Source organism: Garra rufa, chromosome 9, assembly GCF_049309525.1.
Source record: "Garra rufa chromosome 9, GarRuf1.0, whole genome shotgun sequence".
In the NCBI taxonomy this organism is placed as follows: domain Eukaryota; kingdom Metazoa; phylum Chordata; class Actinopteri; order Cypriniformes; family Cyprinidae; genus Garra; species Garra rufa.
The window spans coordinates 8,283,053-8,301,057 of NC_133369.1; the positions used below are offsets into that span (position 1 = coordinate 8,283,053).

Below are 18,005 nucleotides of genomic sequence, written 5' to 3' on the forward strand. Positions count from 1 at the left end.
GATTTTTTTCTTTATCTTTAATAAGTCATCTTTCATTTAAACTGTAAGTTATTGTAGTCCAAAACAATGAGCAATAATGGGCCAGCTGTATCATTACACCGGCCTATGGCCTATGTGACGGAGCGGTACAATTTGAAAACTAACCTTTTACCAGTAAAGAAGTCCGACTACGCCACCCTAGGAATTAATTCTAGGGAACAATACTCAAAACCCAACAATGAAGTAAATTAAGCACACAGGTTCGTTTCCCTCATATAAGTGAACAGAAGACGTGGGTGCAGTATAAAAATACAAACTTTTATTAATACAAGAATGTTTTGAAATAGACAATAAAACGTCAGCGGAACAGCAGGAGATTCCACTTTAAATGAAAGGAAATTACAAAAATAATGAATGTGGGTAGTAACACCAAATCAGCTTTAAATATGAAAACAAAAATGAAATAAATACCAGCAGGGCTGAGGCTCCCAACGGCAGGAAACAAAATGGAGTCTGGTTTTACAAGAGCACACTTCCACGCACACACACACCAAGGTGCACTCAGATCACACTACCACACACTCGAAGTGGTACACAGCACGCAATAAAGAAGAACCACCACCATAAGGAGGAAGATCCGTTCACCCGTGGGACCCCAGCTCCTGCAATAAACCAAAAATAAATGAATAAACTATAACAATCACAATTAAATATTTAACTCAACATACAATAGAAAATGATAACTGTTAAAGCAACTCCAGACAAAAATGAGTAGAAATACTACTACAAACTGAAAGAAAACGTTTAGAAGAATCAAATAAATTGAAATGAAATTACAAAGCAACTTGGAGGCAGATGTAACTAGTATACAAATCAAGTTGCATTAATAAAGGAAAAATAACATACAAACAAAACAGCATAAACGATATATTCGTGTGTGTATATATAATAAAACAAAAACAATTACAACAGTATAAACAAAAGAAAAACGTAAGTCACAAAAGAAAGAGGAGTTATTCTCTCAAACTGAGATCGTCGTATTCTCCATGCTGACACACAGTCGCACACACAAAGAAGGCACTAAGCACCGTAAAAAAACCCAGACGAACAGTCCCCATTCATTAACGGTGATGGCGGCGTCTGCACAACAGTACGCACAGGAGGACCGTAGGATTGTAAGAACGTTTGCAGCGCGAAGCAACAGTACATACAATATAAAAACTAGATGAAACGAGAGAACGAGAAGGAGAATCCTATAAAAAAAACAACGAGAAACGTTACTAATCATAATACTTTTCCCACACGAATTATAATTAGATTTAAAACACTTACCGTCAAGGTATCACACCAAACAGAAAATGTACAGGCACAGGTCTATTAATCAGCCCACCGATAGCACAATGGGGTACAGGAAATCATACCTAGTCAGCATGCAGCAGTGTTAACAGCACATCAACGCTAACACAATGAGATTATACAGATGCATATACACATACCTGAGGGGTGAACGGTCACTAAATCCACTAGAGCAGCGCCAAAAACACACCAACGGCCGGACAAAACGACACTATAAATCTACAAAAGAAACGCTTTAAAAGACCAACTAGTTTTAAAAGTACAGCCTGTTACAGCAGAACGCGCTTACCTGTGACCACCGTAAACACGGGCACAAAGGGGAAAATCGGACGTGACGCACCCCGGGCAGCAACCAATCAGACTTTATATTGAGGATACTGATCGCTGATAGGCAAATCCGGCTGTCGGTCACCTAATTTCATTACATTCCACCCCCAGTTTCTGCAACGTCGCCCCGACGGTGATCTAAATGGCAGCCCACCCAAAACTCAGTTCCAAGGCCGAAACAGGGTACCAACTGTACTTCCAATTATGCTAGACACTGAACCAGCACCTACTGCTCGAGGGAGGTGGTGCATGTTAGAGTGGTGACCTGCAGTTCTCCTCCCAGTTCTTCTCACTACATTCTCAACAACCTCCAATGAATTGGGAGGCAATGCAACTGGCAGCAAGCCCACTTCCACCTCAGGACCATCTGTTACTCTACAGGCTTCTACAGATAGCGCACCACCAGATGTCTGAGGGACAGAAGAAACAACAGCATCCTGTGGCCGCAACCTACCTCTATCTTGTGGTGTCTCTGGCACCAGGACAAACAAGTCCTCCTCCTCATCATGCTCCTCTTCTAGAGGTTGCAGAGACTCAATGACCAAAGGGTCAGGCGACTCAGGAGGTGGATCCTGGCCAATCAAAGCCTTCAGCAGAGATCGGTGCACATGCTTTACTTTACTTTACCCAAGTCTGTGGTGGGTGCGATGGTGTAAACCGGCCCACTCTCCTTAGGCGCCCTCAAGACCTGGTACACCACTGAGCTCCACAGGTCCTGGATTTTGTGTCTACCCCTCACGCTATACTCGCGGAGGTATACCAGCTGACCCTCCTTCAGTGGTGCTTCCTTTACCTGCAGGTCATGCCGGGCCTTTCGCCTATCGGCTGCGGCACCCAACCGTTCACGGGCACCCTCGAAAGCAACTTGCAACCGACCCTGCTGCTCCAGAATCCACCTATGAACACTGCCAGCCAATGGCTCTTGAACCCTGCCCAACAGGAAATCAACAGGAAGTCTGGGCTCCTGCCCAAACATTAAAAAATGCGGAGATTCCCCAGTTGACTGATGAGGGGTAGTGTTATAGGCGAACAGTGCCTGGGGGAGACAGAACGGCCAATCACCCTTTTTAGCAAGCGGCAAAGTGCGCAACAAGTCATGCAACGTCCTATTGAAGCGTTCACATTGACCGTTTCCAGCCGGGTGATATGGGGTGGTCCGTGACTTCTCGACTCCATACAAACTGCAAAGTTGCTGGATGAGAGTGGATTCGAAATTACGGCCTTGGTCAGAGTGGATACGACCTGGCACGCCAAATTTACAAAACCACTCTACCACCAGAACCTGAGCTACAGTCTCTGCCCGTTGGTCTCTAGTAGGTACTGCCAAGGTGTATTTTGTAAAAATATCAGTCATGACCAACACGTTCTCATGCCCGGACCTTGAGGGCTCTAGCACAGTGAAGTCCAATGCCAAAATTTCATTAGGACGGGCGGCCAACAAGTGTCCCATAAAACTACGAGGGGCAGTGGGGACACCTTTAGCACACTGGCACCGCTCGCACTCCTGGCACCAGCGGGCAATATCGGCGGACATCCCAGACCAGTAGCATCGCTGACGCACGAGCTGGGATGTACGCTCCACCCCCTGGTGCCCATGCTGTTGGTGAAGCTGGGTCAGAACTTCGTGTTTCATGACTGCTGGCAATAACACCTGGAAGACCTCCTCGCCACCGTCTGGGCGAAACACACGCCGATAGAGCACCCCATCAGTCTCAACCAGGCGGTCCCACTGCCGAAGTAGAATAACTGCCGACTTTGAGAGTTTCTTACGCTCTTCAGGAGTTGGGGGCTGCTTGCGCCTCCAAAACACCAACAACTCTCCTATAACAGGGTCTGCTATCTGCTGAGCACCCATGTCACTAATAGAGGAACAAGGAAATGTTGTAACACGATTTACCTGGGCCACCTGTCCAACTCTAGCAGCTTGCTGTAATGCCACAGGAACAGCCACACCTGGACACAGCTCTTGCACTTCTCCTGTACCCAAAAAGTTTTGTCGTGACAAGGCATCAGCATTCCGATTGCTTTTCCCTGACCTTTATTTGATCTCAAAGTCGAACGCTGCTACTTGGGCAGCCCAACGCTGCTCCATGGCACCCAATTTTGCGGAAGTCAGGTAGCTAAGGGGGTTGTTATCAGTAAATACCACACATTTATGGCCCAGCAAGTACTCCCTAAATTTTTCAGTCATGGCCCACTTGAGCGCTAAAAACTCCAGTTTCATAGAACTGTAGTTAGATGTGTTGCGCTCAGTGGGCCTAAGACTGCGACTGCCATATGCTATTGGGCGCACCTTACCTTGCTGCTCCTGTGAAAGGACTGCCCCTAGTCCCCCATGACTGGCATCTACCTCTAAGATAAACGGTAGTGAGAAGTCAGCATAGGCAAGCACTGGGGCTGTGGTCAATTTACCCCTCAAAGCCACACTGGCATTCCGCAGACTAGGCTTCAGCAAACTCCTGAGCCCTGCGCTTTAAGTGTTTTGGGTTTGCCAGCTGAGCCACCAACCTGTGAAGAGGGGCAGCCAACTTGGCAAACCCCTCCACAAAGCGCCGGTAGTAGCTAGCAAACCCCAAAAAGGAGCGCAACTCTGAAACATTAGTAGGCTGAGGCCACTGTGCAACTGCCTCTACTTTACCTGGGTCAGTAGAAACACCCTCGAAAGAGATGACATGCCCCAAATAGTGGACTTCCTTTTGAAAGAAGGCACACTTAGACAGTTTGGCCTTCAGGCCTTCTCGCTGCAAGCGGCTCAAGACAACCTCCATCCGAGCAAGGTGTTGGTCTATTGAGGAGGAAAAGACAATGATATCGTCAAGATATAAGAGGAGGGACTGGCACTGCTGGTCCCCAAACAACCGTTCCATCAAACGTTGGAAAGTGCTTGGGGCGTTGCATAACCCAAACAGCATTCTGTTCCACTCAAAGAGGCCAAATGGGGTGCAGAAAGCAGTCTTGGGTTTGTCCCCCTCAGCTACAGGCACTTGGTTGTACCCGCTGGCCAGGTCCATGGTAGAAAACCAACGGGCCCCAGCCAGCGAATCCAAAGTCTCCTCAATACGTGGTAAAGGGAACGCATCCTTCCTAGTTTTTGAATTTAAGCGACGGTAGTCTACACACATTCGTAGACTACCGTCCTTCTTTTTGACCAACACAATGGGTGAAGCATAAGGACTGCAGCTCTCTCTTATTACCTGGGTTTCTAATAACTGATTGATATGTGCCTTTACCACCTCATACTCTGACGGAGGAATGCGCCTGAACCGCTGCCTGACAGGGATGTCATCCAACAAGGGGATATCGTGGGATATCAGGTTTGTGCATCCCAAATCCCCTTCGTGTGTGGAGAAAACGGGTAAATATTTCACCAACAATGCTCTAACCTTACCCTGTTCTTCTTCTGACAACACTGATAGATCTAACCCGGCTATCTGTTCCTGTACCGTAGGAGAAACCTGCCCAAACTGTGCACTCACCTTAGCTGTGACGGTCTTAACTTCCGCAACTTCTGGGGGTAAACTAACCACATCGACCTGGTTCACAGTGCCAATAATAGTGCTAGCATACAACACCACGTCCCTGGTACCAACATTTATTATTGGCACGTAGACGGTACCACTGTCCATCCTCAGAAGAGCGGAGGTGGCCAACAAACCTGCCGGTAGACCAGAAGTAGGTGGTTCAAACAATACAGTACCACTCGAATATTGCGTAGAGCAGGTTGCAGCAACAAACTTCATGGTGCCACCCGTGATGCGACACGCCCGACGTCCACGCACTTTGACTCGCCCCCCACCACCCACAGCTGGCTGAGCGTCAACCTGGTGGCAATGTTGTAATGCCTGAAAAACAAAACTAGGGGCCTGTGACACCACTGGTAAATCGAAAAGAGCTGTACCATGTTGGCCAAAGAGCTCCCGGTAGCAGCGGCTAAGGATGTTCATACCTAACACCCCAGGAACTTGTGCACACATACCACCAGGAGGATCTCTGACAATTAACACGCCACAGCCTACAACTACTCGCCCACAGAGCTCCACGTCCAATTCCAAATAGCCAACATAGGGAATTGCAAGGCCGTTTGCAGCTTGAAGCTGTAGCCAATTACACGATCTAAGCTGCTCCTGACCCCACGACCCAAAATTTGTCATGAAGCAACTCTCTGTTATGGTGGACACCATTGAACCAGTGTCCACCAGGCAAGGTACCCGAACCCCACCCATAGATACAACGAGCTGTGGACAAGACGACATAAAACGTGACATAAAATCGATACCAGTAACATTGGAGCCTATCCTTTTCCCAACCAAGTTGCGGCCCTGCAACTCAGTGGGAACTAGTTTTCCGACGGCTGCATGGATGATGACTGCTCACCCCTCATTAAAGCCGAATTTACACGGGCCGGCGGTGGGCGGACAGGCATCCGCTCCCCGTCGCAATCTCTAGCAAAATGGCCAGGTTTCTGACACCTTCTGCAAATTAAATTAGCCCTAGATGATCGCGGATGTAACTGGGGATTTTGAAGCTGAGCCATACTTTGAGTTAACTGATTTAATTGTTGCTGCTGCTTCCGAAGCATGTCCCGAAGCTCACTCATTTCTGACATTGCTGAACCACCACTGCTACTACTACTATTAATGCGTTGATGTCCCTGTACCCCATATTGAATTCCATAAGCAGATGGAACAGACTGACTTCGACCACGTACCCCCCCAGGCATACCCTCTCTTTCCCAACGAAGGGCTTCGCTTCGAACATCAAATAATGTGACAGTAGGCTGACGACGCACTAACTGCTTCAGTTCACGTCGAAGAGCACAATCATTAACGTATTCGACAAACTGGTCTCTTATCAAAATTTCGCCATTAGGGATGCCATGAGGTGATTGATTTTTAACTTTTTCCAGAAGACTCATCAGGGCCAAAGAAAACTCTACCAAAGTTTCCCCATCCTGTTGTCTTCTGGAAAAGAACGACTCTTGAAGCGCTACATAAGACTTTGTACACCCATATAATTCACGCAACACTCGAATAATTTGTTTCGGATCCTCCCTCTCGTTCACTGATCGATAACGAATTTCTTCCTTCGCCTCTCCCTCCAGATGATCAACCAAGAAAAATGCCTGATCAGCTGTAGACAGACGACGGAGCCGCATACAAGCCTGAGCCTCCTCCACCCACTCGTCGATGCTAATGCCCGACCGACCACTAAACTTTGGACACTTACGATCTCGAGGAACAAAAACAAACCGCTCCGCTGCCGACGTATCAGCACCAACGAGTGGGGGATCTGCAACTGCAGGAATAGAAACATTAGATGGGCCCGGCTGTGCAACGGTCACTTGCTCTTGTCTCAGTCGTTCGTTATCCGACTTTAATTGAGCTACCAAATCTCTTAACTCACGCATTTCATCCTCCATAATTGCAAATGCACTAGCACTTACCACAAAATGTAAACTGAATTTAACTCGTGCCGGTGCACCACAGAAAGGGAAAGCTGCTGTCTGGTTCCTAACAAAAAGACACAAAAGAAAAAGAGCAGAACAAATACTCAAATGAAAACAAAACCCACGTCTCTGCACTAAATAAGAGGGAATCCTGCCGACTACGCCAGAATGTGACGGAGCGGTACAATTTGAAAACTAACCTTTTACCAGTAAAGAAGTCCGACTACGCCACCCTAGGAATTAATTCTAGGGAACAATACTCAAAACCCAACAATGAAGTAAATTAAGCACACAGGTTCGTTTCCCTCATATAAGTGAACAGAAGACGTGGGTGCAGTATAAAAATACAAACTTTTATTAATACAAGAATGTTTTGAAATAGACAATAAAACGTCAGCGGAACAGCAGGAGATTCCACTTTAAATGAAAGGAAATTACAAAAATAATGAATGTGGGTAGTAACACCAAATCAGCTTTAAATATGAAAACAAAAATGAAATAAATACCAGCAGGGCTGAGGCTCCCAACGGCAGGAAACAAAATGGAGTCTGGTTTTACAAGAGCACACTTCCACGCACACACACACCAAGGTGCACTCAGATCACACTACCACACACTCGAAGTGGTACACAGCACGCAATAAAGAAGAACCACCACCATAAGGAGGAAGATCCGTTCACCCGTGGGACCCCAGCTCCTGCAATAAACCAAAAATAAATGAATAAACTATAACAATCACAATTAAATATTTAACTCAACATACAATAGAAAATGATAACTGTTAAAGCAACTCCAGACAAAAATGAGTAGAAATACTACTACAAACTGAAAGAAAACGTTTAGAAGAATCAAATAAATTGAAATGAAATTACAAAGCAACTTGGAGGCAGATGTAACTAGTATACAAATCAAGTTGCATTAATAAAGGAAAAATAACATACAAACAAAACAGCATAAACGATATATTCGTGTGTATATATAATAAAACAAAAACAATTACAACAGTATAAACAAAAGAAAAACGTAAGTCACAAAAGAAAGAGTTATTCTCTCAAACTGAGATCGTCGTATTCTCCATGCTGACACACAGTCGCACACACAAAGAAGGCACTAAGCACCGTAAAAAAACCCAGACGAACAGTCCCCTTTCATTAACGGTGATGGCGGCGTCTGCACAACAGTACGCACAGGAGGACCGTAGGATTGTAAGAACGTTTGCAGCGCGAAGCAACAGTACATACAATATAAAAACTAGATGAAACGAGAGAACGAGAAGGAGAATCCTATAAAAAAACAACGAGAAACGTTACTAATCATAATACTTTTCCCACACGAATTATAATTAGATTTAAAACACTTACCGTCAAGGTATCACACCAAACAGAAAATGTACAGGCACAGGTCTATTAATCAGCCCACCGATAGCACAATGGGGTACAGGAAATCATACCTAGTCAGCATGCAGCAGTGTTAACAGCACATCAACGCTAACACAATGAGATTATACAGATGCATATACACATACCTGAGGGGTGAACGGTCACTAAATCCACTAGAGCAGCGCCAAAAACACACCAACGGCCGGACAAAACGACACTATAAATCTACAAAAGAAACGCTTTAAAAGACCAACTAGTTTTAAAAGTACAGCCTGTTACAGCAGAACGCGCTTACCTGTGACCACCGTAAACACGGGCACAAAGGGGAAAATCGGACGTGACGCACCCCGGGCAGCAACCAATCAGACTTTATATTGAGGATACTGATCGCTGATAGGCAAATCCGGCTGTCGGTCACCTAATTTCATTACACCTATTTCAAGATAAACGGAATGATAAAAGTGTGAACTGACCATCCACCTGCTCTTCAGATGATTACATGCAAAATTTCAAAATCTGTTATTAAAATGCATTTGCATTTGAAAAAGATGTCACATGCTTAGATGCTCAGACATTAGAAACGATAAAATGATATTCAAATACAGCCCTTTCTTTCTAAAAGTAAGAAAAACATTTTTGAAAAGACTACATGTAAATGATGTACCTTCATGTCTATGGTGTTGCAGGTGGCAACATACATTATTTCACTTTTCATTACTAAAACAACAAAAATGTATTCAAAGAAAATGTGTTTGAGTGTTTATCTTGTCACGCAGCACCAGCAGTGTCATCTTCCAGGAGATGCTTGTAAAGTTCTGGATCCACCACCAACTGCAAAACCACAAACAAACATGAAAACACAGAGCAGCTCTCTGAAACTCTCACTATTACACATTGGTTGTTTCAATAGTGCTGATAATACAGTACTCTTTTATCGTCATCCTTCAAAGCTTTCAGTCAAAACACAGAAACTGATGGTCACACAGAGCTGAAGGACCGACAGCACTACCATCATGATATCAAGTCCTCCGAGGATCGCCTAGAGGTGGAAAAACATCAGTGTATTATTAAATAATAATTAAAATACACACAAATATGTTTTTACTACTCTAAGTACTCAAAGTTACTCTTTTTACTGGGAAACCAGTATTTATTAGGTGCATAATAATAATTATGTTCTCTGTAACAGCTTAAACTGCTTCCCATTGCCAGGTCTATCGAATACAGCACAGCAGCTGTGATAGCCAGTGCAGCACTGACTACATTCAGAATTACTGTGATGACCAGCTGTAAAATGTAAATAATATAAATACTGATACATGCATACATACATACATACATAAAAATAAAAGTTTATTAAAAATGATTGATTGATTGATACCAACCAGCTTAGGATGGGGAAAGTGCACTACAAGAGCACAAATAATTCCAATAAGAAGGAACTAAAAGGCAAAGCAAACAAATAAACATTGGTCCATCCAAACATACATTAAACACAAATTAAAAGTGTAAATACAAACCAAGAGATTTCACATTATTCCACTTCATTCAGATTTTTTTAAATGCAACCCTGAACCAGAAAAACAAACAGTCATGTGGGGTGATTTTTTCTTTTTAAATTGAGATTTAACCCCTTAGTGTTCCAACGTTCCACCGGAGGGACGTTTTGCATTGAGTTAAGTTTGACAGGAACTCTAAGGGGTTAAATAAGCTTTCCATTGATGTATGGTTTGTTATAGGGGTGGGCGATATGGCAAAAAATATCATATCATATATATATATATATATATATATATATATATATATTTTTTTTTTTTTTTTTTTCAGAAATATCTTGATTTTATCATGATTCTTTGTCAAGTTGGTTTTACTATTGCAAGTTTTCTGAGCAGAACAGCCAAACTAATTTCTCAATTTTAAAACCAAAGGATTACAATGTAACAAAACATAAAATAAATAGAAGGGCAGATGTCTATGCCAAAGGGGGCAAAAAATCTTTGTCATTATTTTATCTTTTTTAATTTAAAAATATGAAAAAAGATAGGCTACATGGTACAAATACACATAATATACAAATAAAACAAACAGTGCTTTCATTTTCAGGTACAGTGTGTGTATTTAGCAGTAGCATTCAAAAAATTTAACTAACAAATATAAAAATAAAACACTATATCCACTATATACATAAATCATACATAAACTCTTAATAAAGCAACTGTATTACAAGTTCTTTAGTCAAGGGCAGTGAGTGATTTTAATTTGTGGTTGGTTTTATTAGCCTACTATCACTAAAAAAAAAACAATTCTGTCATCTAGGGCTGTCCCCGAATAGTCGAAGATTCGATGCATCGATATGCGGAGCCTGATTCGACCACCGATCTCACAGTCGAATCTTCGCGGGTGAAACGAGCATCACACCATTTTGGCAATATAGGGGTGCTCAATGTCTAACTGCACACAGAACTACTAGATTTTGTACGGACATATTAAGTTATAAACAGCCTTAGAATATGATAATGCAGTAAAAACAAAAGTGAAAAGAAAGAAGCGTTCAATAAATATTTTTAACGTGTTTGTGAACAAATCCAACCACCCCTGTGACAGATTTAATTTTCACTTGCCCTGATCCATGATGAGATGAGGACGGCAGGGATTAGGCGGCGATCATCACACCGAACGCGTTTTTGCCGTTGGAGGCGCCTCTTTTGAATGGTTTTCTGTTGGCAGTGAGCGTTCTGCGCTCCGTTAATGCGTCCCCGGCGCCTCGCGTTTTTGCAGGAGCGCTCTGAGCGCCTGAAGTTGAAAAAAAATTATCAACTCTGAGCGGAAAAACGCCCAACGTTATTCGCGTTCTTTCCCATTGTCCAATCTTTCGGGTCTTCGAAAGTTTACCATCGCTTAAAAAGTCCGGAGACTGCAATAAATAGAGGAGAAACCTTTGGTGTCTATCATGGGAAACCAGGGGCTGTATTATTTAGGGTTTCTGCTAATATGACAGTTTAATTAACAGCAAAAAAATAGATTTTAGAGCGTTCGCGCTATAATCCTTTGATTTGACTGACAGGACAGCTGTTTTGGTCGTTGCTTAGCAAAAAAGGCAGTGCTGTGCGCCTTGCGTTTTTAGAACTAAAAGACGCGTTCTGTCTTTTTATTTAAACCTAAATAAGTTTGTCTGTCAGTTTTGCAGTCAGGCAGGCAGTTTTGGTCGCTTTATTAAAAGTTGTTGCTGTGTGCAGTGTGTAAAATAAAATAAAAATTGTTTTACCCTCCTGCTGACTATAGTGTCGTGTCCCTCCTATCCCATTCACACACACACATAAGCCTAGATGATTCGACTATCGGTCGACTATAGAAAGATTCGAAAATTCTGATTCGACTATGAAAATTCTTAGTCGGGGACAGCCCTACTGTCATCATTTACTCACTCTCGAGTTTTTTTTAAATGTGGGTAACCAAACAGTTGCTGGTCCCCAGTTACTTCCATAGTATTTAATTTATTTTTTCCCACTTTCAAAGTAAATAGGGACCAGCTACTGTTACCCACATTCAAAGTGCCCTTTTTTTGTAATAATATAAAAATAAAAATTGTATAAAAAATAACGAATTCACGACAGCCTGCCCAATCGAACTATTAGTAAAATTAATTAATAATGTTTTAGCTGTAAATAGAATGACCTTTCACATGATGACCCCACCCGGAAGTTCGGGACGATCCGATCACGTTTATAACGCCAAGTATAGACATCATTCCTGGCTGCTGGTAAGTGGTGTTTTCACCAGATTTAACATGACTTATGCTGCGTTCCAGGTTTTTTAACTGGTAAATCACCACTTCAAACCACGACTCACGACTTTGTAGCGTTCCAGGCAAGTCACGCCAAACTGGGCACATTTATGAATTATTATTATTTTTATATTATTATTAATTTGATTGCAACGTTACATTGTCCTAAGCTCTATTTTTCCACCGTGTACTACTTGCATAAACACCGCACCCATTGTTTCGCGGGCTATGTTACGCCAGAACTCGGAACTGGGAGTACATCGACCTAGTACAAGTTCACGAGTGGGAAGTCACGGTTTTGACTGCCGTTCCAGTGCACTTTCACTGGTAGAAGGTTGGAAAAACACTGGTTACAGGTTGCCTGGAACGTGGCATTATTATTATAAGAATGACGTGAAGAAAAGAGATTATGCACGAGTATTTATACTTTTTTATAACTTGTGCTTGTGTAGTCTGCTCTGAAAAAGCTGCCGATAATGTTAATGTCGTCATGTAAACAAAAGTGCATTTTCACTTTGTGAATCGTTCTTGCATTTTGGGGGAGAAAAGGACGTCATGGGCATCTTGGGTCTGGTCTTTTTTGTTTATGTAATGCAGGGCTCGCAAAATCGCTAGCCCGACGTCCCGGGGCTATTGTGTTTTCCAGTCAGGCTACCAAAATGTTTCACCAGCCTGCCTGACGGGCTATCGTAAAGTAGAGGGCTCCTGCAGGTCGTTACAAACTCCTCAATTTAGTTGTATCAAATGTAAGGCCATAAAAAAGTTTTATTTATGTTAAATAGTGTAAGAAAAGACTTAATTATAATTTAGGAGGTCTTAAATTTGGGGACGGAAACACGAGAATCGCGATAGTGCTGGAAAAAACTGTTAAGAGGCAATGATGTCATTGAATAAATATGCACGCTGCACGTTTCAAAGTCAAAACGCAGCACTGATGTCTTTATATGAATGTATCTGAAGGGAACCGACTGTCTTCAGAAACGTCTCGTTGCCATTTTTATTTCACGTCTGATAAAACAGCGTTAATTCTGCTTTGTGTACAGCCATTATTAGGGAAACCTCAATATTTCAGCGCTCCTAAAGCGCCACCTCATGACAGAGAATGAATGAATCCTTGCATTTCTTTGTGCCTACTCATTTCTTTAATATCTTATTTTGCACAGTGCAGTATTTATATTGTATTTATAAGTTAATGTCACTTGTTTACACTTTTTTTTTTTGGGGGGGGGGGGGGGGGGTATTTAAATCTAATGCTTTATGTAAGCTATTTATATTGTATTTCATATGTTCAGTAATTTTTTTTGTATTTGTTTCTTTAATTCTAAGTATTTTGAATGTACAATTGCTTTATTTAAATAAAAGAATGTCCAAGACAAAGCTATTAAGTTTCTTATGAATAAATGTATACTAGCAGCAGAATGTACTGCGATGCAATGGGGCGCCACCTGAAATCTTGCCTAGGGCGCCAAATTGGTTAGGACCGGGCCTGGCTCCAGGTGTTATTTAGGCATCATTTAACCTCGTATAATGTAGCCTACTTTTGTGATTCCAAATAAGTGCAGTGTCCTGTGAGTGAATGTATGTCATGTTGTACAGTATATTGAGACGGAGGCACACTGTAGGACAATACTAATTTTTTTTAAAGAGGTCATCAGATGCCCATGATTGTCTTAATGAAAAGTATATAATATACTCTGGTTAAAAATTCTCACTAGTAGTGTAAATAAAATACACCCTTTTACCTTGTCAAAATCAGTTCTGCAAAAAATCATCTATCATTTCATTGCATGGTCCTTTAAATGCAAATGAACTCTGCTCGCCCCACCCCTCTCTGCCTGGGACGAGGAGCCGTAATGTTTACTTTAGCTGCGTTTAGCAGCGAAACTTGCCAACAAGCACATTTTTAAGACAGGCCATTTGCAAAGATGCATAAAACCCTTATACTCACTTCTGCTGTGGGTGAAACTGCATTAGGAACGATTTGCATTAACATAGATGCATATGTAGATCGGGATCGGCACTTTCCTTTTAAAAAGGAAAGTACCGTTAATCCTCTGCATCTTCAGCAGCTCAGATGTCGGGAGTAAATGATGACTGCTATGTTCATTATTACATCTAACAACAGAACAGCTCAATCACTCAATCTGAGACATTCTTGTCTTCACCTGCACCTGAGTCGACACAATGGCGATCGGAGTCTGACTTGTTCAGCTCGGTGAGGGTGGGTCTAAGTTAAGGTGCTCATGTCAATCAACTATTGTGGAAGCGGCCTCTGTCTGTGTGCATCACACAGACAAGAAGCTGAGAATGACCTGATTTTAAAAAGGGGATATTACTTTTAAAGATTAAAAAAATACCACTGGGTGGATTTTTATCATTGTAGGGTGGTTGTACACAAACTGCCAACACACATTAATGTTCAAACAACATGTAAATGTTAGCTTTGCTGCTTGTGAGGAGTCTGAGTGAGAACTCGGAGGGACAGGAGTAAATCCAACGAACGTATTTATTAACAAATGACAGGGAATCCAGGAAAACGCCAGACACAAAGACACAGAAGGGCAAACGACTTATAAAGGGGTAAAACTAATGACTGACAGGCAGGGATGGAAATTAACTTTTTTGTCCACCGGCCAGTGTGGCTGGTGGATTTCAAAATCTACCAGCCACTAAATGTTTTTACCAACCACTATATGTCTTTAACCGACAATGTGTAGCTGCATGTGAAAATTAATACTACAAGATCTACTATACTTGAGCATTTATTTAATCTCGAGTCTCAATAAAATACTGACATTTTCTCTCTCTCTTTTACAAACCCAGGGATCAAAGCAAAAAAAAATAAAATAAAATTAAATTAAATTAATTAAATTTTTTCCTCCAAAAAATCTTTGCCAAACACCATTTCACAGCCATACCTGTCACACACCCACTTTATAAGCAGTTTTTTTCCTTCTTAAAGTGCGTGTCCTACTGGTTTAAAACATGAAGCATCTTCTGATCAATAATAAAAAATTCTGATGAATTAGCCTTGAGGTGTTAATTGACTCATTAACCCTCTGGGGTCTGAGGGTGTTTTGGGGCCCTGAAGAAGTTTTGATATGCCCTGACATTTGTGCTTTTTATTCAGTATCTTAAAACATTTTAATGGTTAAAGTCAGTTTACATTGTAATCAGCACATATTGGGCTTCAATAATATGCAAGCAACTTTAATGTGCATGTTAGTGTTTTTGAGAAAACTATGTTTATGCGTGGTTATTGAAAATCTAAAGTTTTGAAGTCACTGAAATAAGGCAATGAAGTACATACAGAACATTTGTCATCAAGACTATTGAGAATTGGATGTGCTAGGCTAGAATTTGTTCAACCAAATGATGTGAAAATCATCTTGTTCACTCGTTCAGAGAAAACAATATATTGATGTAAATTTTCTAAAACATGTTTTGTGATCGAAAGGGATTATTCATAGGTGTGGCAATGACCCATGAATATTTAGCAATTCACACCAGAGAGACAAAAGAGCCCTCCCTAATGGCCCCATCAATGACTGACTTGACTACAGCAGGTAAGAGACAATGTAAGAAAATTCAGAGAATGTAATTTTACATTATTTGTATTTTATTTACAACACTGTATAACCAAAACATACATAATGAAGGTTAAAGACACTTTATTGAGCTCCCTCATCTAACCACACAGATATGCACAGACTTGTGGCATTTCTGAAAACTTTTTCTGAATTCTGTTCAACAAATGAAACAACTGCATATTGCGTGCTTACGAATCACAACACACAAAGTGTAGACATTTATGAAAGATTAATTGTGCATAATATCCATTGTATAAGAGCTTTATGAGATTGCGTATGCGCTGAGATGTCAGCTTTAAACAAGCTTTGTTTGTTTGCATTCTGCCGTGGATGCACTCAGTAGCTCATGTTTACTTTTTTTGTTAGGAGTAACAGTGTTTTGTGTAAGAAAAATAAAATGTTACTAGTAATATAACTAATATAACTAGTTACTTTCTCCAGGGAGTAATAAAGTAAAGTAAGGCATTACTGTTTTTGAAAGTAATATGTAATATGTAATATATTACTTTTTTGAGTAACTAGCCCCAACACTGCTGCCAAAGAGTATGAGAACATATTAATTGTCTTTTTATCATTCCCCAATATAAAATGCGATATTAAACCGTATTCAGATAAGTTATCAATAAACAATTAATGCACATTATGTATGTATGTTATGTAATATTAATAATTATTTGAAATAACTGCAAATATAGTAAAACTACTGTCTATCCTATTTAAACTCATTCAAACACATTGACAGTGCGGAGTTGTTTGGAACTATTAGCCTTTTTTACACTTCCGTGTTTTTGGATTCCAGATTGGCGGGTAACACTTTATTTTGATGTTCCCCCTATAGATCATCTGTTGACTATAAGTTTCTTTGCAAGTGCAAATCTACTTACTGTCATCAGGGCGGTATCTGTAGATTGTCTATTAAATGTTTTGTATCTATCATTACAATGCCTATAACATGTAAGCAGCTATTAAACATTTGGTCAGTAAAGAGTTATCAATGTGTTATCAGATTAAGTTGTAGTTGTTCAACAGCATATTAGCAAACATGCAACAAATGCTCAACAACTTCTTGAATCAGGTACATTCATCTATTCATCTTTTGTCACATTTGGCCCATCAAAATGAAGTGGAAATCTAAGAAATGCCTTTGCATTCAGTTAGTACCGACACTGTTAAGTATTTGATTCAAGATTAAGTAAACAGCAACACCACAGTACAACTATGTATCTGCCAAATGGGAAATAAATAAGAGTAACCAGTAGGGATGTCTCGAACCGATCACGTGATCGGAAATCGGCCCGATCGCGTAGTTTCAAACTCGATCGGAATCGGACATTACCTCCTGATCAGGACTCGTATGTGTATTGTATATGTATATGTATTCTCATTATTTTTTAACACATAGATCTATAGTTATGCGGTGGCACAGAGTTAGACCTCTTGACTCCACACAGCAAACAGAAAACGCAGCCTGCACGTGCTTGTCTAAAGCAACACGTCTGGACGTATTTCAGAATATCTGTGAGAAAGACCCACGGATAGCGATTTGCAAAACATGTAATGCCGAAATTTCAAGAGGGGGTGTGTCTGCAGTCGTGTGTGCAGTGATGAGAGGAGAGAGCGAGACAGATGTAGTTTTCAGGTAGTGAAAAACAATGGTTTTTCATTGGTCGCAATATTTTAAAGATATGTCTTTTCTATATACTGTATTTTATAAAAATGTATGTTTTAAACCATGGAGGTGAGCCAATGGATATCACACAAGCAACGTGAAAACTGTGCAAAATGATAAAGTGAAAGTGAAAACTGACAGTGTTTTCAGCATCTGATATGCATTCTCTCAGAGACAATGAGAGACGATTATACTTCATATGCTGATATTAATTTAGTCCCCCATTGTTCTTGTTTTTGAAAGTTTTAAAGCTCTTAATTTTCACAAATTTCACAAACTTATACCTACCTGTTGCTACTTACCTCTTATCTGTTCCTTTTCAGTCTGTGCAGCTTCATCCACTTGACTCAATGGGGTGTGTGTGTCGTATGTCTGTCATCTCTCCAGGATCCATTCAGCGGTGTGTGTGCCGTAGGTCTACAGAGACTAACTCAGCAAATCCACCTCATCCTCTGGTCGTTCCCGCCAAATTGGA

At 41.2% G+C, this 18,005-nt stretch overlaps 1 long non-coding RNA gene across 2 annotated transcripts; it reads right to left on the minus strand.

Moving 5' to 3' along the window:
• Positions 1–276: 276 nt before the first annotated feature.
• On the minus strand, positions 277–8,907 carry LOC141342907 (uncharacterized). 2 transcript variants are annotated; one of them, XR_012356699.1, is made up of 5 exons: positions 8,634–8,907; positions 8,470–8,558; positions 7,615–7,805; positions 7,106–7,172; positions 277–641 (listed from the first exon to the last, which is right to left on the minus strand). It is a non-coding gene; the product is annotated as an uncharacterized lncRNA (long non-coding RNA). The 2 variants fall into 2 exon arrangements; XR_012356698.1 differs by having other exon boundaries at positions 8,470–8,907.
• Positions 8,908–18,005: the final 9,098 nt, after the last annotated feature.